The sequence below is a fragment of the Salminus brasiliensis genome, chromosome 4 (genome assembly GCF_030463535.1).
Source record: "Salminus brasiliensis chromosome 4, fSalBra1.hap2, whole genome shotgun sequence".
Taxonomy (NCBI): Eukaryota; Metazoa; Chordata; class Actinopteri; order Characiformes; family Bryconidae; genus Salminus; species Salminus brasiliensis.
The window spans coordinates 19317693-19340534 of record NC_132881.1 but is presented as its reverse complement, the minus strand read 5'-3'; the positions used below and the strand labels follow the sequence as shown (position 1 = coordinate 19340534).

The 22842-nt window shown below is 38.2% G+C and overlaps 1 protein-coding gene across 1 annotated transcript in view; it reads left to right on the top strand.

Annotated features, from left to right (window-relative positions):
• Positions 1-22842, top strand: part of kcnk12 (potassium channel, subfamily K, member 12) — a 30947-nt gene that overhangs the window by 1276 nt on the left and 6829 nt on the right. The window lies entirely within an intron of this gene.

Below are 22842 nucleotides of genomic sequence, written 5' to 3'. Positions count from 1 at the left end.
TTAGCTACAGGCAACATTGCTGCCCTACACACACATCCACTCTCAGCATCCTTCTGCCCATGAAAAAAACATGTCCTCTATCTTTGCTGCAATTTTTCCATTGGCTTTGCACCAGAAAACTCATTGAGTCTTTTCTAGCCCCAAGCCCCCTACAGTGTGCACAATCTCGGGGCATGCCAATGACATTGGTATGAGGAAGGATCCCTGCTGTCAAAGTTCAGGATGCAGCCTGAGGCTGAACAATCTGCTCTGGGCTGTTTCTCACAAAGCAAGTGTGCTGACGCCTGCACATATTGCAAGTAACATTTACATTTGTGACAGGTCAATAAAGAGCAAGTAATTCTCCAAGGGTGCCCTCTGTCCATTGTTTGTGTTTTCAAACATTTACAGGACAGATATGCCCTGACATTGTTGAAAAAAACATTCACTCTCCAGTATATTTGGACAGGTAAATGTACAGTGCCAAAAGTATTTAACCCCCCTTAAAAGCCATCTGATCCAAAAATCCAAATTCATTTTTTTTTTGTGCCTGCATAGGTATTTTGGTATTATGTTACCCCCCTTTTTCTGTATTAAGAACTGTTTGTTGCACTGTTTGGGAGTGAATTTGGCTTTTAATTGCATTAAAATCTGCACTTCACCATTGTCTCATCTGAACTCAACACTTTCTGTTAAACTGTTTTTACGTTAAACTCCAAATGTGGTTTAATGTGTTTTTCTTTTATGGCTTCTTTCCAGTAACCCTTCTTTACATATCATTTGTATGAGTTCGTGATATTGTCTGGAGCACCTTCGTTTTCAGCCACTGAGCTCTATAGCTCCTTTAAAGTGATTGTTGGCCTCTATGTGACTTTCCTCCTTCTTGCTCTGAAGCTGAGTTTCAAAATCTCATTCTATTACTTTTAAGAGCCAGGCTTTTTTATATATAATAATAAAATTCAATATATCAAATGTATCATTTGTAATCCAGACTACACTGATGATTTTTAAGGGGGCTGAAATTATATTTGATGCAACTATGAGTGTATGTGTGCTTGTGTGTGTGTGGTAATTAGAAAAGCTTGTCAGTCAGTTTTCTGAATAAAGTTGCCAGCACCTTTTCCTGTAAGCTGTCATGCACATACATTCAATAATTGAAAAACTACCACACGAAGGGGCAGTGAGAGGAAGGCTGTCACAATATATGCTTCATACACAAGACTAAACATTTATCTACCTCCCAGATTGCTACTGGCACTGGCCCACAAAACCACCATCAGCTTATGTGTTTGCTGCTACTCAGTCAGTGTCTATGTAATGCAGGTAAATGTCACACAAAGTAACAAGAAAGAAAACTACCATCTGTGGGACCATCCTGGGTGAGTAGGATGTTTATCCTTCTTCCCCATCACCTAGTGCAAAGTCAGCCAGTACAGGGGGAGTCCTACATACTAGATAGGAAAAAAAGATATGACTAAAGTTTGGGAAATTGGGATAGTTGGCTGCCCACCGCTCTGGGTGTGTGTGTGTACTCACTGCCCCTAACACGTGTGTGTGTGTGAGTGTGTTCACTACCAGATGGGTTAAATGCGGAGGACACATTTCGCTGTACAGTCCACACTGTACAAGTGACGAATACGTGCACCTTTATCCTTTTTTATAAATAAATAAAGAGACACTGAAACATATTTGTGTTTGGAACACAAACACAAGGGGGGGAAAAAGAGCAGCACATTCTGCAGTACCACTCATTATGCCACCTAAACAAGTGATGTAAGGGCTCACTCTTTTAAAATGAAGAAAGAAAAAAAAATGTCAGAAATAGACAACAGGAAATATATAGATACAAAAATTTTTGATTTGAACATTTATATTTTCAAGTTTCATGTCAGATAGGCTAAACCACTTTTTTAAATGTGATTTTGTCACTGCAACTTGTCAACTGTTTAGTTATCAAACTAGATGCTATGTTTGGTGGACACCAAACACTGCACATCACCATAAACATGTGAAACATGGCAGTGGCTGCATCATGCTGTGGGGATATATCTCGGCAGCAGGCCATGGAAAGCTTGTTTAGGTAGAGGGTAAAAATGCAGCAAAATGTAGAGAAATCCTGGAAGACAATTTGATTCAGTCAGCAAGAGAACTACAACTTGGGAGGAGATTTATTTTCCAGCAAAACAATGACCTGAAACAAACAGCAAAAGCTACACAGAATTTTAAAAGACAACAAGGCGAATGTTCTAGAGTGGCCAAGTCAAAGCCCAGAACTCATTTCAATAGAGAATTTGTTGCTGGACTAGATAAAGGGTGTTTACATCCGTTCCTTTTGCAACCTGACAGAGCTAAGACAGCTTTGCCAAGAGAAAGGAAGTAACATCGCAGTGTCTGATTGAGACCTTTACATACAGACGTTTTTCATTTTGAGATTTAGAGTTTGTTTTGTAAACTCTTAAAAAAAAAAAGCCAAATTACATTGACATTGATTCTATTTATGACGGTAATAAAAGGGGAACACATGCAAGGGGTGAATACTGTTTATAGGCACTGTATAAAATAATAATAGCAAGTAGCAGGTTTGTGACTATACTTTGGTTATAACGTTAGTTATGTTTTGCTCTGAGAATTATTACTGCTAATTTTCTAATATATATCTGTTCTAATATATCATTGTACTCCCACCAGTAGTTGAAATGATCATTTATGTGGTGTTAATCTTAAATATCATTCTGTAATTGATAACACTGTTTGACTAAAGTAATCAGAATCTTCCTTAAATTGAATATTCATGCATTCATGAGTCTACGTTCCCACATCAACAGGGTACATTAAAGAAGTCTAAAGAACCTTCACTTAAATGTTTTATTCCAATTTAAAGGTTCTTCAAATACACCTATTGCAAACATGGAGGCGCTTTAACCTGCTTGTGGGCCCTGGGGCTGTGGATAGTTGTGGGCCCTACTGGGACAAGTTAAAAGTGTGGACTAACAAAACTAAACACTGTACCTCAGTCCAAAAATACAAAACACGCAGCCATTAATGTCAATTACAGCCTTTAATGTCAATTGCAGCCTTTAGTGTCAACAGCATTTAGTGTCAGTTGGCTGTCTCTGAGCACCACATATTGTCTCTCTCTCTATTACTGCAGCATATAAACTTAAAACTAGACCACAAAAAAGCCATTACTGCCATAAATACATAGGTTAATACTTTGCAAAGGCTGTATCTATAAGATGTTTACTTACATTTCTCTTTAGTTATCAGACTAGCACCCCTTGTGGTCTTGATGGAGCAATTCCCTGTTTTGCTCTATGCACGTGTTTGCACAAAACAGGTTCAAGCTACTTGAGTAGATTTTGATTTTATTTGCTAGCCCTGTCCTAATATTTATGATTGCAGCTTTGTTTATGGCACTGTGGTTTCAGCTGATTTTAAGGAATGTTAAAATATTTGCCTTATTATTATATTATAGCTTAGATATACAGTTGTATTCAAAAGTTTAATTGAAAAGGAGTAAACAATGTATTCTAAAGGATTTCTTCTTCAAATTATAATGCATTTACTTTATATTTCAACAGAATAGAAAAAGTAAAGTAATTACTAACTAAACAGATAGATGATTATCCGAACCCCCATATGACAGCAAAGACCTGCAGAGAAGTTTAGAAGTTTAGAGGTTTAGGTGGTGCACTGTTGTACAGTGATGAAGTAAAATGAAACTCTTTGCCCACAATCACTGTAGGCATGTTTGTTAAAAATAGGACTGGGGTGAATCCTTTGAGTCCTGATCATGTTCATTACATATCAGAAAATATAGAACATCACTGTAAAATAAGGTTATTAATGGGATACAATAAACAGCAGAAATAGCTACATTTTCACACGAGGCCTAAATGGCTTCAGTAAAAAGATCACACAGATCCTCTTCTATTAGACATTCTAAAACAGAGCAAACGTAGAGCAGCATCCACTACCAGAGTTCATTGATAGTACTGTACTGTATTTTGCCGCCCCAGGTTCTTATCTATAGGTCTGCAGCCAGACATATCTCTGACACTTAGCACTTCCTTTTGTCACTTTGCCTTTGTAGACAATTCAAGCCAAGCCAATGTTCAGTTAAGGAAGGGCAAGCCTCTTGTGGAGGAACAGCCACTGTTTAATGTTATAGTCACCTGCTGCATGGCAGATGCACCTCTGAATCATGAATTTTTAAATGAGGAGAGCTGGATTGTTGCTGTAGAAAAAAACTCTCCAAAAAGAACTGCAGGAATGTAAAGATGCAAAGATGCTACTGACTGCTGTGGCAGGTTTTAGATATTACCATGTTTACAGTCAAGTCCATAAGTATTTAGAAAATAACAGAGATATGCGATAACGAGTAGACTTTCAGGTTTAACTTAATGGGTTTAATGAAAATATTGCATTTACCAGATTTTTTATAAATTATAATTATTATTATTAGAGACTTGTATCACACTCCCTACATTTTAGTAATTTGGGTCAATTTGGGCAAATAATAATTAATAAGCAATTTCATTGACAAATGTTTGCAAATTGCAAATTATGCAATTGAGTGGTTGTTTTTCAATAACCCTTTGTTTTTCCTTACACTTTGGAGAAATGATGCACACATTTCTATAGAAGGGTTTGTAGTTTTCCCCTTTCTTGCTCCCCATCTTTCCCTTTCCTTTCTGTCTCTACCTTGTTTACTAAACATTGTGGTAACTTCATTCAGTAGGTTTTACCTTAAATACATAGTGGCAAGGTTTTAGCACTCACAGTCAACATTTCTGCTGCTGCAAATAATAAAGGTTGAAGATGAACTCACCTACAAAAGATGAAACATTCTTATTAACATTTAAACAAGATTAATGATTTATTTGTAGTTTTAGTGTAAATAAGGAGATGAGCTCAACGCAAATGTTTGAGGAAATTTAAAATCTTTTCAGTCATCAGAAGAAAAACATTTTAAATTCAGTGGCAGAAGTTTCCAAAGGAACACCTAAAGTCTGAAGCATTTTGGAAACAAATCATGTGAACTGTAAAGTTAAAATACAATAGAATATAATAAAATAAGTGTATAGAAAAGGGGTGCATAACTTCTTAAAAATGACTCCAATCCAAAACTAATAGATAAGATATACAGATATACTCATTTATTGTCAATGAACAATAGTGCAATATAGTCGGTATAATAAAATTAAGTAACAATAACAAATGTTCCCATATTACAGCAAAAAATAGAAAAGATTAAACTGTGATCTACAGTGGGGAAAAAAGTATTTAGTCAGTCACCAATTCTGCAAGTTCTCCCACTTAAAAAAATGAGAGATGCCTGTAATTGACATCACAGGTAGACCTCAACTATAAGAGACAAAATGAGGAAAAAAAATCTGAAAATCACATTGTCTGATTTTTAAAGAATTTATTTGCAAATAATGGTGGAAAATAAGTATTTGGTCAATTACAAACAAGCAAGATTTCTGGCTGTCACAGACCTGTAACTTCTTCTTTAAGAGGCTTCTCTGTCCTTCACTCATTACCTGTATTAATGGCACCTGTTTGAACTCGTTAACAGTATAAAAGACACCTGCCCACAACCTCAAACAGTCACACTCCCAACGCCACTATGGTGAAGACCAAAGAGCTGTCAAAGGACACCAGAAACAAAATTGTAGACCTGCACCAGGCTGGGAAGACTGAATCTGCAATAGGCAAGCAGCTTGGTGAAGAAATCTACTGTGGGAGCAATAATCAGAAAATGGGAGACCTACAAGACCATTGCTAATCTCCCTCAATCAGGGGCTCCATGCAAGATCTCAGCTCGTGGGGTCAAAATGATCACACGGGGGGACCTAGTGAATGACCTGCAGAAAGTTGGGACCAACGTTACAAAGGCTACCGTCAGTAATACACTATGCCTCCAGGGACTCCAGGGATCTTGCAGTGCCAGACGTATTCCCCTGCTTAAGCCAGTATATATCCAGGCGCGTCTGAAGTTTGCTAGAGAGCATTTGGATGTTCCGGAAGAGTATTGGGAGAATGTCTTATGGTCAGATGAAACCAAAGTAGAACTGTTTGGTACAAACACAACTCGTTGTGTTTGGAGGAGAGTGAATGCTGAGTTGCATCCAAAGAACACCATACCAACTGTGAAGCATGGGTGTGGCAACATCACGCTTTGGGGCTGTTTCTCTGCAAAGGGACTAGGACGACTGGTCCGTGTACATGAAAGAATGAATGGGGCCATGTATTGTGAGATTTTGAGTGCAAACCTCCTTCCATCAGCAAGGGCATTGAAGATGAAACGTGGCTGTGTCTTTCAGCATGACAATGATCCCAAGCACACTGCCAGGGCAACAAAGGAGTGGCTCATAAGAAGCATTTCAAGGTCCTGGAGTGGCCTAGCCAGTCTCCAGATCTCATACCAGTAACGGTGTGTGTCAACCTTGTGAAGACTTACAGAAAACGTTTGACCTCTGTCATTGCCAACAAAGGATATATAACAAAGTAGAGATTAACTTTTGTTATTGACCAAATACTTATTTTCCACCATTATTTGCAAATAAATTCTTTAAAAATCAGGCCGTGTGATTTTCAGATTTTTTTTTTCTCATTTTGTCTCTCAAAGTTGAGGTCTACCTATGATGTCAATTACAGGCCTCTCTCATCTTTTTAAGTGGGACAACTTGCTCAATTGGTGACTGACTAAATACTTTTTTCCCCACTGTATAAGTGAAAATGTAGTATTGTGGCACAAAAATATTTGACCTAAAGCGTCTTCCAGAGGGTGAGGCGGATCTTGGAGTATGTTGGCTGCTTTGTTGAGACAGCAAGAGCTTAAAACATCCTCCAAAGGGGGGGAAGTAAGATGATTCTAAAGGCCTGCGACTGACCCTTGGAGCCTTCATTTTTGTTTTAAATTAAGACTATTAAACTTTAACCATTCACAGAATATTTTATTGAAATTTTATTAAAATATTTCCTTTTATTTTTCTTGTTTGGCAAGAGGTAGACATCCAGAGCCTCTTCACTGCCTGAACTACCTTCCTACCATTCTGCCCTTTGAAACAGGTGCAAATGATATATTATGCACTGTGAGCTGGCCGTAGGATCGCGTTATGCGTAAAGGAAAAATCTAGTTACCAGAAATGCATAAAAAGAAAAGGAGAGACAAAGGAAAGGGTAACAGTATGTCAACCCATTTTTATGAAAAGTGGGTTTTGTCTGTGAGTGGTGAAAATTAACCTGTTAGCTTAGTCCATTGACAAATAGGCTAACGTTAGTTATTACTATCTTCAAAAATGTGTTTACATAACTCTTTTAGCTGTGTTTTAGTCGACATTAAACCAATACAGGCAAAATGTTTAATGAGGTGTCCCTGTCTCTGTCCTGTACTAGAACAGACAAAAGCAGCTGGCTCAGCAAACCTGCCTCCCAATTTCTCTATCACAGCCCTATTCCCAACTGAGAGGTGAGCAGCACTGTGTTGAACGACTTATCAGGCATAATTGCAGAGGCTCAGTGGAACACTGTAAATACTTTTTCATACCCTTCTGCAAAACAAAAGCACAGACCATCATGCCTTTTATGCTGGTCTATGTTATTTGTCCCTGCTGTTTTACTTAGTGTAGTCAAATACATCAGCCTAGCAATCTAGCAGTGTTTAATATTGACTAATTTTGCTAATCTGTTCCACCATTTCAAAAGAGTTAATGGTTAGTGGTGAGATGCAGGCTGGGGTTTTCAGTGGCCTGAGAAGATTTCCAATCAAACAATTCCATTATTTTTTGTTTTGCTAGTTTACAGATGACTTTGATTTAATGTAAGTGACAACAGGAACAAAAATACTAAAACATAAAAAAATGGAATGATGAACTTTTAAAGTAATACTTTTATATTTTTTTCCTTAGGTACATTTTAGAAGTGCATACTTTTATGTTTTACTTGAGTAAATAATGTAAACCTTACTTTAGCTTTTACCAAAATAACTGGAATATTTGTACTTTTAGTTAAGTATGGGTACTTGTGTACACACTCTTGATGCCCTTGTCTGCATTAGGGCTAAAAGTATATAGTTTTAGCACTATATAACAAAAGAGCAGTCAAAATGAGAATCTGTTTTGGTCTGCAATTTTCCCACACAGCTTGTAACCATGTCAACAGCAGTTGAACTACAAACAGAGTACATCTATCAGAGTACATCTGTACAAACAGAGTTGTGTTTTTCCTCCTAAATATGTAAACTCATCTACCTTTATAGATAAATGAAGCATCTCTTCCTGCAGACTTCCTATTATTGCAGATATGGAAAAGCCCCTGGCTAACTGTTTTGCCATAACCTTTTAGAAACCAAAAATCTGCAAACCTCTAATGACCTGTGTACATGAATATGTCTCCCAAATATAAACAAAACCAAGGTACATTTAAAGCCAAAGTTACTAATGCTAATGCAAGTGGCTGGTCCTTAACAATCTTTGCACAGTTCCATTCCATACATCTTTCATTGATGAGTCAAAACAACAGCTCACTTCTATCAGAAACATAGTCTTACACTCCTCATCTACAATGACAACATCAGGCCTTCTAGCAGATATCTCAGACAGTGCATCTTTACTACACACACTCTGTCACATCTGGAATTTAACAATTCGTCCATGTCTGGAGATGGACAAGACCTTATAAAGCAATAGCTATTGAGTATTTGGGACATATACTCAGTTACCTCAGTTTGACAGTGATTTAAGCATTATGCTGAGTGCAGTTTGGGATATCAGATGGAGAGGTTAAGCTGTGTTGGTAAAACCTGAAGTCTGGCAGACATGTTAGGCCCCCCTGCAGTCAAAGTCCTAATATTGTATAATATTGTAGCTTTCTGCTGCCCTGGTTATCAAACACCACAGCTTTCTGCTGCAACACTGCCTTTAAGCCCTGGTTATAAAATACCACAGCTTTCTGCTGTAATGCAGCCTTTAAACCCTGGCTATGAAACACCACAGCTTTCTACTGCAATGCAGCCTTTAAACTTTGACCATCAAACACCAGATCTTTCTGCTGCAACACAGCCTTTAAGCCCTGGTTATCAAACACCACAGCTTTCTGCTGCAACAGCAGGCCATCAAGCCCTGCAGCAAAGAGTAGAGCAGTCCTTAGAATTCTCATAAATAACTTCAGGCACTTCTTCGCTCCCAAGCAACTATAGTTTAATGCAGATCTTATGAAACTCAAATTTATTTTTTGTTATTTTAAAAACAAAGATAACCATCTGATATAAAACAAGCACATCAATTCTTATCAATTCTGCCTAAGTTGATAAGCAGTATGAAGATCAAAAATTATAAATAATATAACTTAGTGTATATGAATCAGTAATAAGAAGGATTAGGAAGAATACATTAGTGTTGGGGGTCAGGGGACACCTGCTACACTTTGAAATACATCTATGTGTGTATGTACAAGCTACTACATAAACCGGCCACTTCATGAAAACCACCTCCTTGTTTCTACAATCACTGTCCATTTTCTCAGCTTCACTTAGAAGTACTTTGTAGTTCTATTATTACAGACTGTAGGGATAGACACTAATATATTACTAGTTCAGACACTTCTGTATTTGATCCACTTGTACCAGCGCAACACACACTAACCATGTCAGTGTCACTGCAGCACTGAGAATGATCCATCATTCATTCAGCAGTCTTTTAGTAGTTTCAGGATAAAAAAGCAGAAAACCTCAAAATGGTCACCTTATAGGACAATTCAATGTTTTAATGTGAAAAGGAGAAGTTTAGTTTAAATCTTTGTTTGCTTTTGTACTGGTTCCATTCAGTAAAAGCTTCACACAATGTACAGACCAGGTGTTGGGTTTTGTATTTTGTATTGTATGTATTATAGCTGCCAAAATATCCTTTCTTCTTCATTCTGTATTATTCAGCTTTTGTGTATTTTAAAGTGCTGGCCAGAGGGGCTTTAACTGGTGCTAGAAAAAATACGAACAAAACAACAGATGCGCCAGCACTTTGTTCATGCTGCAGCCCTCATTAAAAAACATTTTACAAAAATTGCAGCATGCTCTGAGAAACAGATTCCACCCTTCTCATTTTTTTTTTTTTTTGTCTTCCTAGGCTTACTCTCTTTTTTAATTTTTGCTGTCTATCCCCAAACTATTTGCCCCGCTCAACCTTTCCGTGAAAATGCCTCACATTACAGAATTGAAGCATATGCAGTCTTCTATCCCTATGCTTTAAGCAAATCAGCGTCAGGAGAGTCTATGAGCTATATTTCACTGCTGGTGGGAGTGGTGTGGTAACTAAGCTTTTAGCCCATTCAGGCTTCTTGAAGCTGCACTAAATGAGGACAGAAATCTACTCTTTGTCTCCCTCTTTCTCACTCTGTCTCACTGCAGGTTAGCTGCTCAGTCAGAGTGTGTGTAGATGTGAACGTTAGTATCTACAACTCTGCGTCATTTAGCTTCAGAGTTTGGCACACACGCTGGTGAGGACAACCCACAAACCTTTCATGTCACAGAAATGCCCTCGGGCATGGGTCGTTCCCTTCCATTTTTAACAGTGACATTTACAAGCACTCTGATTTTAACAAACGATCCAGGAGATCAGAGACAAACAGTCAGAGAGAAACAGAGAAAGCACGAGAGTGAGGGAGAGAGAGAGAAAGAGAGAGATGGTGCAGAAATAGTGCATTAAGATAAAAAGTGGAAACTAGTAAAGCAACAAAATGCTAAATCAAAGCAGTGTTACTTTTCCTTGTAATAATTCTAGAAGATCATAAAATTCCAGAGGCATTAAAATGTAGATATTTGAACTCCCTTTGCATGCTAAAATCACACAAAAGTATTTATCTGCAGTGTTGGGAGTAGTTATATCTAGCCTTTTATTGGTGTAGTTGAGATTAGCTGGAACACAACTGCATGATCAATGTTCTCAATAACTTTGATTAGGTAAATTCCTCCGGGGACCAAAAAAAGCTATTCTGAATCTGCTGACCTCATTGGCAACGACAGGATTCAAGGTCACGTGCTGTACAGTTTTATGATGAGATTTGTAGCCACATAACCTGAGGAGGACTGCACATGCAAGGCATCTGAGAATTACTGATGAACTGATACACATTCGCAAGGAGGGCAATGGTCCAGGACTCCTGAATGTTGTGTAAATCTTGTTTGTAGCTACAGAAAACTTTTGCAGTATTTATTTAGATAGTACATGTTAACCCCCAATATATTATCCACAGATGTTCACATTTTTAACAAACTATCTGGTGAAACTAGTTTTGTGTAGGGGACTGTAACTAGACTGCTGTCAGATAACTTAAGAGGGGGGGGGGGTGCTGTCAGGATGGAGGAGCTCTTGTAAATATGCACAAAAAATAATTGTAAAATACATTTTATTTTTAAGCACTGTTTCTTGTACATTGGCCTAATTGCACATTTAAGATATATAATTAAAAACATTAATAAAGACTACCTAGAACACTTAAAAAATAGCACTTGTAAAATAAAACATCCATAATATTTAAGGTAAAATACACAATACAATTGTAGTTATGTCCCTAGGTTTTCACCTAGTTCTGTTACCATAACACATTACCCCATTTAAAGAAATTAGAACATTCCACAAGTCACATGTTCAACAGGAAATTGCATCAGTTGGATCTCTTGAAGGCCATTGGAAGACCAAAAGTAAGTTTCCTTCCTTTTTGTTCTGTATATTTGATCATATTGTAACTATGACTGAATACTCCAATGTCAACATCCTGTTCTGTTACCTAAATAAATTTTTATAATATATGTTTATTTTTAAAATACAAATTTAGGAAAAATCACTATATTGTGCTCATAGCTGCCATGTAGCTATATTTCATGTTTTTGCTCATTCTGTGCTAAAAACTCAGTCCTGTTACTTTCAGTCCTGTTACTCTTTATATTAGTGCCAGTAACAGAAGTGAGTAGAGTCCTCTGGTTTATTGATTTATTAGTGCGAATATTAGTCACCTTTTTTTTTTTTTTTTTACAGTATTTTTATTTTACAGTTGAAATTTTGCTGTAGATCCACAACCAAGCACTTCCAGAAGTTATGCCATAGATCAGATTTGAGCCCAGTATTCTGATTCAAACTTGGATGTATTGTGTGGACTCAGTATTGTGGATGCAGTATTGTGACTGTATTGTGGCTGATTATAGAAATGATTATGTGCATGTGATGGAGGAAGGACCAGTGCAGGGGAGGAATTAAACTACATATAAGGTCCCAGTTAAAGGCTAATCTGTAACTTTGCATATTTCTAGTTCATCTACTTCAATTAATTCCCATTGAAAGTTCCCAAATTTGAATTTTGCAACCTTAGATGTGCAACAATCAAATGTTAGAATGTATTTAGAAAGTAGCTAATATAAATAGACATGATTGCATTGCTGTATAAAATTCTGCTTATCAAGTCACAGAGATAATGTAACAGTACTTTTTAACAACTTCAATGTGTTATTTAATGTGATGCACATGTGTGTTTTAGGGAACATAATCAAGGGCAAAGAAGAAGATAAAACAAATCTTTAGAAGCAAATTCAAGAATTACAGATTTTGTTGAAGAAACAAACCCAAAAACCCAATGTTCATTCCTGTTACCTGATAATAATAAAAAAACCCACTTTTTTAAATTATATTTGGCCAATCATTTATCCATTTGTTTAATAAATTACATGATGAATTTATTTTTATCAATTTCAGGTTTGGGTCTTCATCAATTATTTGAACATGTAGTCAGCCACTTCTTCAAAATAAACACTTTCTTGAGGGAAAATCAAAGGAATTAGTTGACATGGTTTTAAACATTCTTTTTAAATGTTACATCAGTTTTGGAAACAGGACTGATAAAAATGTAACCATCGAGAATGCTGATTCAGTTTTTGGATGCTCACTTGACGTTTTTGAGGCGGTGGTGGAAAGGAGGTCACTTAACAAACTCATGGCTTTACTGGACAACACTTCACACCCACTCCATGACCTCCTGGTCAGACAGTGGAATACTTCCAGTAACAGATTCATTCAGCTCCACTGTAGCAAGCAACGGTACAGGAGATTGTTTGTTCCAACAGTGATCAACACTGTACAACATCTCACATCACTGTGCCGGGACATTAATGTATATTGAGCCCTATCAGGACAGGCTCTCTGAGTATTGATATTGGTATGACAATACGCACTGCACCGTCATCTGCATAATATTAAGATAAGATGAATGGATGGATGGATAATTTTATTAATCCCAGAGGGAAAGTAAAAGTGCAGTAAAATAAGGTACATGCTTATTTTATTACTTTTTACTGTACTTCTGTAATACCTGACTTTCCCTCTGGGGTTAATAAAGTTATCCATCCATCCATTCATTTAATCTTTACCCTCCTAGTGTTGGGGGCATGTCTAGTGATAGTGGGAATTCACATGAACAGGGATTGGGCAATTGGCCCTCGAAATTGGGTAGAAAATAGTTAATATTGAGGTAAACTTAAAAATGAATTACGTAAGAAATAACTGGTGGAGCTATCTCCCCTTCACTTAAGTGCATATGCTTTTGCTCCCCTAATTTTGATTCCCCTACTTATTATAATTTTTTTTTAATTACATTCATTTTATCAGCCTCCTGACAAAAATACTGTTTAAGAACGAAAGCAGTGAAGATGCTCTTTGCTGGAACAGTTTACAATTACAATTACTTGCACCGCTGGCACTGCAGAAGAGTAGAGATTTAGTATTAACAGTGCATGTTTAGGAATAAAACAAATTCCAAAGGAGGGCTATTTTTTGCACCATAGTCCTTATCTTAGCAAATAAATGTCACCAGTCTCATTCAGTCAGCAATCTTTTAGTAGTTTCTGATAACATTTTTAGAATGAAAACAAAAAACAGCAGCTGTTGATGATTTTTATAGTCTTTATAGCTAAATTATCCCCCCACACTGTAATAATGACTGTCTTTACGAAAACTGATTTGGCTCATTTTAAACTACTTCACGTGTATCAGACAGAGGAAAATGTATTTATCCTATTTATACTTTTGTACCTGTATTTATGCCCTTCCTTCTTGCCTTCTGGAAATGTCTGGAAATGGTAGGCACACAGCAAAAGTATAAATTAATCTTGATATTGGTTTGAGCACATTTGTCTAAAGATGTTTACTTTGAGCATACACTGGCCCATTTCTCTCTCTCATAAACACATCTACACACACACAATAACAGATATCAGATGTTTTAGAAGACACAGCAAATCTGTTGATCTTTCTTCACCCCATGTTGATTACTATTCCACTGATTCTGTACACAGTAGCCTCATAAAACCCTCACCCACGCACACACATGCATAACACACACAAACACGGCTACAGTGAAGTTGTACTTATCATTAATTGCATTGGTGCTCTACTGAATCCAGTAAGATATTACAGCAGTATTAAGCGGTAAGCGGTGGGATCTAATATAAATACCAGTGCAAAGGCACCAGTAAATCAGCCCATGTCATTGTTCTGCAGTGATCTGATTTGTTGAAGTGACATTCTGAGCATCTTGTTTTCTCAACAGTGTTATGGTGATACAATGGTGACTTGAAACTATTTCTCAAGCATTCATCCTTTTCTTCATAGTTTAACAGTTAAGCCAAGCTATTTCAATGCAGTTAATTTGTAAATATAAATATAAATTCTGACCATAGGTCAGTTCTTTGTTGAAATACCTAACGGCGAATGCAACCCATAGTCTTGTTCAGGGATAGGACTCAGCTAACACTACTGTTTAAATATTTTTGGAATTGCTGTTGTAAAACTAAAACTTATTTGCAGATACATGTTTGCATGTGTTGTTCTTTGGCTAACATTAGCCTGTTTCCAATGCTAAGGCTGGTGGTTATTGTTTATTTGAAAGTTGCTAAAAAACTCTTTGTGAAGTGTCCTGGCAGTCACAGAAAACAAAATATGCCCCTAAATAGTCAAACATGGTGGAGCTCAATGTAGGGCCCAGTGCCTAAAGGCTGTGTCTCTGTCAAGGGTTATGGGTCTTCCAGCAGGACAGAAACAGACCATACTTCAAAAAGCACCCATAGTTTAAGACAAATGGTTTAAGGAAAATGCTGTAACATTCTAAAGAGTCTAAAGATTAAAATCTTATGCATCTCAGCAGTTGGGAGAAGACACCCTTTAAATCTGAGAGACCTGGTATTTGGCAAAAGAAGGCTGATCTAAAATTCCAGTAGAGAAGTGTAAGAAACGCATTCATGGTTACAGTAAACTTCAGTTATTGTTTAGGGGTGCCAATAACTTTGTCCATATTTTTTAGTGTGCTTTTCCAATGCAAAAGTAATAAATATGTGAAAACAGACACATTTGTTACTGCAACACATTTCTGAAAGAAGTGCAGGGGTGCTGATATTATTGGTCATGACTGTATGCTGTATGCAATTTCTTTAAATGCTGTGTGTATATATATTATAGGCGGCCATGACCCTGTCGATGGTTCACTGGTTGTCCGTTCTTTGACCACTTTTGGAAAGTAGTCATTGCATACCTTGACAACCCCATAAGATCTATTAATGTTTTGGAGATCTATGTAAAAATATATTATTCCAAGTCTTGACTTTCTTATTCCATGAATATTATAAATATATATATATATAATATATATATAAAGTATATGTGTGGTCCTGTACATCTTAACCAGAAAAGATTTATACAACCAGTAAGTAGTGAAACACTTAAAACATTGTAAAGTTTATAAATTATATGTTACATTAAATTTGTAAAGCAAAAACTGGCTTACAAAACCCTGAAGGAGTGAAAAATTAACCATTAGCTTCGACCTTTTTTACTCCTGTCACGCCCGCGCCGCCGTGCCCGCCCCAGGGGCGGTCTCGGGCCGCGGCTCACAGGCGATCAAGAACTCCCCCTTCAAAGTCTTGTCATGTTCATGTCATGTTTAGTTATGTTCTGGACTTTTATGTTGAAAAGGACTCTTGTGTTGACACCCATCGTCGCCATCTTGGTTTTAGGTTGTGTTTGTCATGTGTCTGTTCATTGTTTGGTTTATGTGTTACACCTGTGGGCTGGTGTATTTAAGGAGAGCTAGTGTCAGCTGCCAGTTGCCGAGAATTACTCTTAGTGCACCGCATGCACCCTGGTTATTGAGTTCACGGTAGAGACTCAGGATTCATCGGTCTAGTCTGTAGAGTCCATCCTTGTACAGAGGACTCTTTCAACCTAGCTAGCTTAGCAGGGGAAGCTAACTAGCTAGGCAGCTCTCGTCTCAGGGTCCTTTAGGGAGCTACTGCAGGTCTGCGGCGATCTCTTGCCAGGCTTCTTCGGTTCTGCAAGCTGGGGTCCTGGAGCTCCAGGAGTGAACGGCTCTCCAGCTTGCTTCAGCAGTTAGCTCTCCTCACCGTCGGACCGGAACAGTCGTCTAGGTTTGGTGGCTGACTCCTCACGCTCTCAAGTCTAGTAAGTAAATGCGCCTGACTAGCGCTACTCTATATGTCCTAGTTCATAGCTTTCCCAGGCTTGGCTTGGAGGTTTATGTTTCTGAGTAATGGTATTGGCTCAGACCCGGCAGCTAGCACTGCCCTAGTGCCTCACCAGCCCCAGGTGTGTTCCTTTTGTTTGCCCAGTATGGTTTGTCACAGTTTTTAGTTCTTCCTTATCCCTGGTAATCATTGCTGCATTTCTGTTTTGTTTACGGTTTATTGTGCTCAATAAACTCTCTCGCCTTGGTCCATCCCCTGCGAGTGTTCACCCATTCTTGTCAGACCGTGTGGATCATGACAACTCTTATATGGATGCCCATTATTTTCTGACCCCATTTCATGTCTGATGATGTTTTTTCATTGGCTATGTTAAAAACTTATACTACCTTTTACAGTATGCATCCCCAAATACAGCCTCTTCATTTATTGAGCTCCACATGCTGCAAACATGCCACTTATTCCAGTAGACTGAGTAGGAGTGAAACAGTTGAGCTGAGCCAAATGATGCTATTGTGCTATAAATGACCCTGATTGCCTCCAGCCTCTCTAACACTTGTAGTCAATACACTGCATTTTCAAAACCACATAAAATATGAATTATGTGTATGTTAGAAAGGTTTCCTAAGCATGACTTGTATGCTGCACAGCACTTGTATGTTTTTGGCACTGTTGTTTAAATGCACACTGTGTGACTGTGCAGTGACAAAAAGAACAGAAATTAACCTGGAAAATAATATCATACATAATGCTGTAAAGGACCTAAATGATTGTTTTACATAAAAGGACACTGATATTTTAAATACAATTTCACTAACAAAGTAATCTTTTAAAGGCTTGTGATTGCTTTTAAATGTCTTTATTTCCTTGATTATTTCCTTAGGAACCGGGCTAAGTGTAATAGTGTGTTTGACCATGTTGAGTACTGTGCATTTTTATATGTAGGTATTTTGTATTTGGTAGCATCTAGTATCTCTTCACACTAGCTAGTGAAATTCTCAGAATGGACACTAAAGCTCTTCTGCTCTGGATATGAGCATCTAGTAAATGTAATAAATCTAAATATATCTTGAATATAGAAAAATATTGGCACTCCTGCACTTCTTTCAGAAATTGTACCCCTTTACCCAGGATTTTTTTTTTTTTTTCTAATTTCAAATCGGACATCAAACTGCAGACATGTATACTGATTAAAGACTGTGCATTTAAGAGAGTGAGGTGTAATGTTCACATTCAAAGTGGCTGGTGCAATCAGTGTAGTGCAATAGAGGTAACACTTTTAAGGTTCATCAGGCAGATCTGTTCAGCAGTCTAATAGCCTGCAAGCATAAACTGTTTGAGTCTGGAGGACTTGGCCCAGATATTCTGAAGCCTCCTTCCAGACAGGAGGGGTGTAAACAATCTGTGTAAATGGTGAGAAATTCTTCTTGGTGCTACAGGCCTTTTTTGTATAATACTTAATTTATCTTTTCTTGATGGCTGGAAAGCTTGACAAAGTGATTAACTGGGCCTGAGCCAGAGAAACTGCCATACTAAACTGTAATGCTGGAGGTCAGAATGTCTGGTATATAACTGTAGGGAAACGGCGCACAAGCATGTGTGTTAAATCACATAAATGCAACTGAATAAATATTTTTATTTATAAAATTTAAAAAAGTCAAGCTGAAGTCAAGCTTTATTAACAAATCTGACAACGAGCCCAAATATATGACTGAACTAAGGTCTTGAGATACACCTATTGTTTTACTTTTTGCTTTACACAGTATTGGTCTGTTAAACTTTTTTTTTTTGGCTGTTTCTTAGTCTAGTTCTGCGTTTTCTAGTTTTGATTTCCTTTACTTTTTTCTTATTGATTTGAGTGCTCATAAGAGATCATATATACCGAAAGTATGGCTGTTTAAAAAAATATCATGTTTCGTTCAGCAGCCCAGATCATTGTTTATTGTGGTTATCAAATTTTAAAAATTATTGTATTGCACACAGTTTTAAGTTTCCCACTTATAAAAAAAAATAATTCTATGTCCATTAGAGTGCAAAGTGGGGTAGGCTATGGAGTAGGCTAGTTAAACAATATCTATCAATTTAAGCAAATGTTTAAAGCCAAGAATGATTGTTTGCTTTTTCTGTGCTGTGTGACTATAGCCTACTCTATGACTCATATCCTTCTCCTTTGTCCAAATAGCATTATTGTTCATTTTATTCTCCATTATGGGACACTGTTCGCTGTTCATCTTTCTTTTATTATTACAGTGAATGCTGCTTGTGTGACACAGCCTCTAATAAGCAAAATGTCTTAAAACATTAATGGTGATTCATTGTCTATCTTGCAGGATGGTTTACCTTGTTTTAATTACTTATTGTATTGAATTCAGACACTTAGCATATGTGTGCGCAACACTGATTACTGCATTTAATGCATATTCTCATTTAAAATACTATTTAGGTAAAATAAAAGTCATATATGGAGAAGGTTATGGAACAGCTTTTAACTTTTATCAAAGCACAACATCATGTTGGGAAGTGCATGTGTGAAGCAGAATCTATGCGTGTATATCAGTACAATATGGCATATTTAGTGTCAGGCTGACTTGTAGAGCAAATGGTTATGTAATTTCAGCTACAAAACTGATATTTTCTTTTTTCATAAAAACCCCAACTCCTCCTCATTCACAGCCTTCTCCGCAGACCCCCTGCACTCTAGCCTGTGACTAATGATTTCCTGCATGTCAGTGTAACATAGGCATCAGGGGGAAAAACATTCTGCCTCATCATCTCTGTTTTCTGAGTCTGGCCTAGTATTCAAGTCCCCAAAGATGCCAGACAGCAGAAATAGCCTGTTTCTGGCAGTAGAGACGCCAAATTGCATCAGACTGGGCGTTACTGTCAATGTGCTCAATAATGCGCTCAAGAAGTGATGCATCTGCTTGTTTGCAGAGTTGTTTTTGTCACTGAAGATACAAAAGAGCTACACAGGATAGTGCTGGTGCTACTATAAGGGAACATTGCTGCCATTTCCAGTATATGACTTAAAAGTGTCTATTATAGTAGACAGCCATATTCTATAAATAAGGGCTTCTCTTGGGCTAGATTTCTGGTTTAAAGTAATTTGTTTTCCTTTGTGTGCCAATCTTTACATTCATTGCATAATACATTTCCAATGCATATTTGGAATGGAGAAGTGTATTTATTGGTAGACTTGTATCTCAATCTTAGATATCTTGGTCAAAGCTGTCTTTTCTTCAAATCTGGATGTTTGCATCACAGTGGTCAGTGGTTTGCTAATGTTACTAAAGTGCACATAGGCCATATATACAAAGTTCTACTACCCAGATGAAGCAAATGGTTCAAATAATCCATTGTTTAATTATTTGTCTGATTATGTCTAATATAGATAAATGCAGCTACATACAGTCAAAAGCTTAGTTTTCGGCTCAATCTGGACCTGGAGAAGCACAGATTTGTGTATCCGGTTCAGACAGAAACGCTCAAATCATGCCCGACATAGCCAATACAGACAAAAATAAGATTGCTGAATAGCACCAGTAAAAGAAAACAATGCCATGTAATCCCAGAATTTAAATGCAAATACATCACCATATACAGTTGTAGAAACATTATGTATTCAATATTCTGTATGTAAATTCAATATATTTAGTAGATGCTATACAAGAACACATTTGTGTGATTCAATGTGTCTCTGGACCTAGTGGACGGCCCTAAGGTCCTTCTAGAATAGGCAAATTAGAATTTATGGGAATTTAATTGACCATTATTTAATAGAATGATACTTCAGTCCATTGCCTTCTGGGAGTCTTAGATATGTCACTGGCTGTGAATCTAAGCGGTTCAGTGAATTGTTGGAAAACAGGACTTGCAGCTGTGTCAGGACTCTTTTCTAAGAAACTGTTAAACTACCAGAGACAAAGGAGCAAAAGAAGAAAAATGTGCATGTGTCTGCACAAACTGTTAGAAACTGACTCCATGAGGATGGTATGAGGGCCCGACATCCACAGATAGGGGTTGTGCTCACAGCCCAACACCGTGCAGGACGCTTGGCATTTGCCAGAGAACACCAGGATTGGCAAATTTGCCACTGGCTCCCTGTGCTCTTCACAGATGAAAGCAGGTTCACACTGAGCACACGTGACTGACGTGACAGTCTGGAGATGCCGTGGAGAGCAATCAGCTGCCTGCAACATCCTTCAGCATGACCGGTTTGGCAGTGGGTCAGTAATGGTGTGGGGTGGCATTTCTTTGGAGGGCCGCACAGCCCTCCATGTGCTCGCCAGAGGTAGCCTGACTGCCATTAGGTACCGAGAGGAGATCCTCAGACCCCTTGTGGGACCATATGCTGGTGCGGTTGGCCCTGGGTTCCTCTTAATGCAGGACAAAGCTAGACCTCATGTGGCTGGAGTGTGTCAGCAATTCCTGCAAGATGAAGGCATTGACGCTATGGACTGGCCCGCCCATTCCCCAGACCTGAATCTGATTAAGCACATCTGGGACATCATGTGTAGCTCCATCCACCAACATCACGTTGCACCACAGACTGTCCAGGAGTTGGCGGATGCTTTAGTCCAGGTGTGGGAGGAGATCCTCATCAGAATGCCCAGGCGTTGTAGGGAGGTCATATAGGCACGTGGAGGCCACCCACCCACACACGCCTCATTTTGACTTGTTTTAAGGACATTACAAAGTTGGATCAGCCTGTAGTGTTTTTCCACTTTAATTTTGTGTGACTCCAAATCCAGGCCTCCATTGGTTAATAAATTTGATTTCCATTGATGTTTGTGTGATTTGTTGTCAGCACATTCAACTTTGAACATTCAACTACAATAGGGCTAGCTTCCCTGAATACAGGCGATACCTCGAGCCCGTACTTGAGCTAACGACCGTGACTAAGCTTCGAGCACGAAGCTAAGGGAGTTAAGATCACTCACAGGAACTAGCCCCTACAGATCCTTACGGTACACTCCATCCTTAGATAGAGTCAGAACGGTTCGGCAGATACACAGGATTCCCTAGGCTAAGGAGGTTAGCCTCTATTCCCAAAGGCTGTCAATGAGCCCAACGGATCCAGTCTGAGCAATGGCACACAAGATCCAACACTGATTCAGCCTAAATTAAACAGAATTAACTCTCAGCAGTGGCTGCTGGCGCTAGCCCTATTTAAATACATCAGCCACAGGTGGAACATATTAACCAAGAGTGAACACAAACACATTAACACAACCATGAATGCTGAACATAACATGAACGTAAAATTCAACATAAGAGTCCTCTTCAATATAAGAGTCTGTAAAGCAACATGACATGACCGTGACTGAAAGACTTGAAGTCTCATGAACTCCTGCGCACCGCGGCACGAAACCGCCCCGGGGCAGGCACGGCGACACGGGCGTGACAGGAACCAGCAGGGTTGCTCATATCTGGAGGCCTTTTAGTGTTCAGATTTCAGTTTTCAGTGTTCTGGTTTTTATGTTAATGAAATATAAATAAATTATAACAAAAATCCACATGAAAATGAATATAATACCATTACATAATACATAAAACATTTTACTGTAACATGTTTATCCAATCAAAATACTTAAATACTTAAAAAAAACAAACAAACTCTATATATATATATATATATATATATATATATATATATATATATATATATATATATATATATATATATATATATATCCTGGGTCTGATGGTATGAAAAAAACTAATTCACATAACTGTATACTGTGTTTGTGTTCCATGTTTTATTTTAAAGTAATACATTGAAAAGGACATGCCACATGGAACTGGCGCTAATTCCACTGCCGAAGTAGGAATGGAGACGGCTGACATTGCTGGCCTTGAAGCTGACGCATATTCTGGGGCAGGACAGGCTGCTCAGTGACGCTGTGTGGCACTCCTCTGGTTCGTTGGGGCATGCATTAGGAAGTCAATAATGCTCCATGCATGAGAACGACATCTTGGCCATAGGCTTGGGACTAATGGCACAGACTCTAAAGACCCCTCTTAAAATTGTGCCCACCCTCGAAGGGGAAATTGTGCGGGACAGAAAGGCACGAGCAGCCCTACAGCTTCAGGTGGTGTAAGTTGCCCATAGCAAGTCCTGCAGGTACTGAACAGAAGCCACACATTCTCCGCTAGGTCCATGTCGTAGTTCTGTTGTTATGTCATGTTTGGAGAGATTGAGGAAAGGACCCGCTGGTGTCCTTAGGGCAGCAGCAACAAAACATGTACAAACGACTATAATAGTGATAAAAAAAATAACAGTGAGATGTATCAGATGTATCCCCCCCCCTCAATACCTGTGACTCTGTAGAGTTACTTAAGTT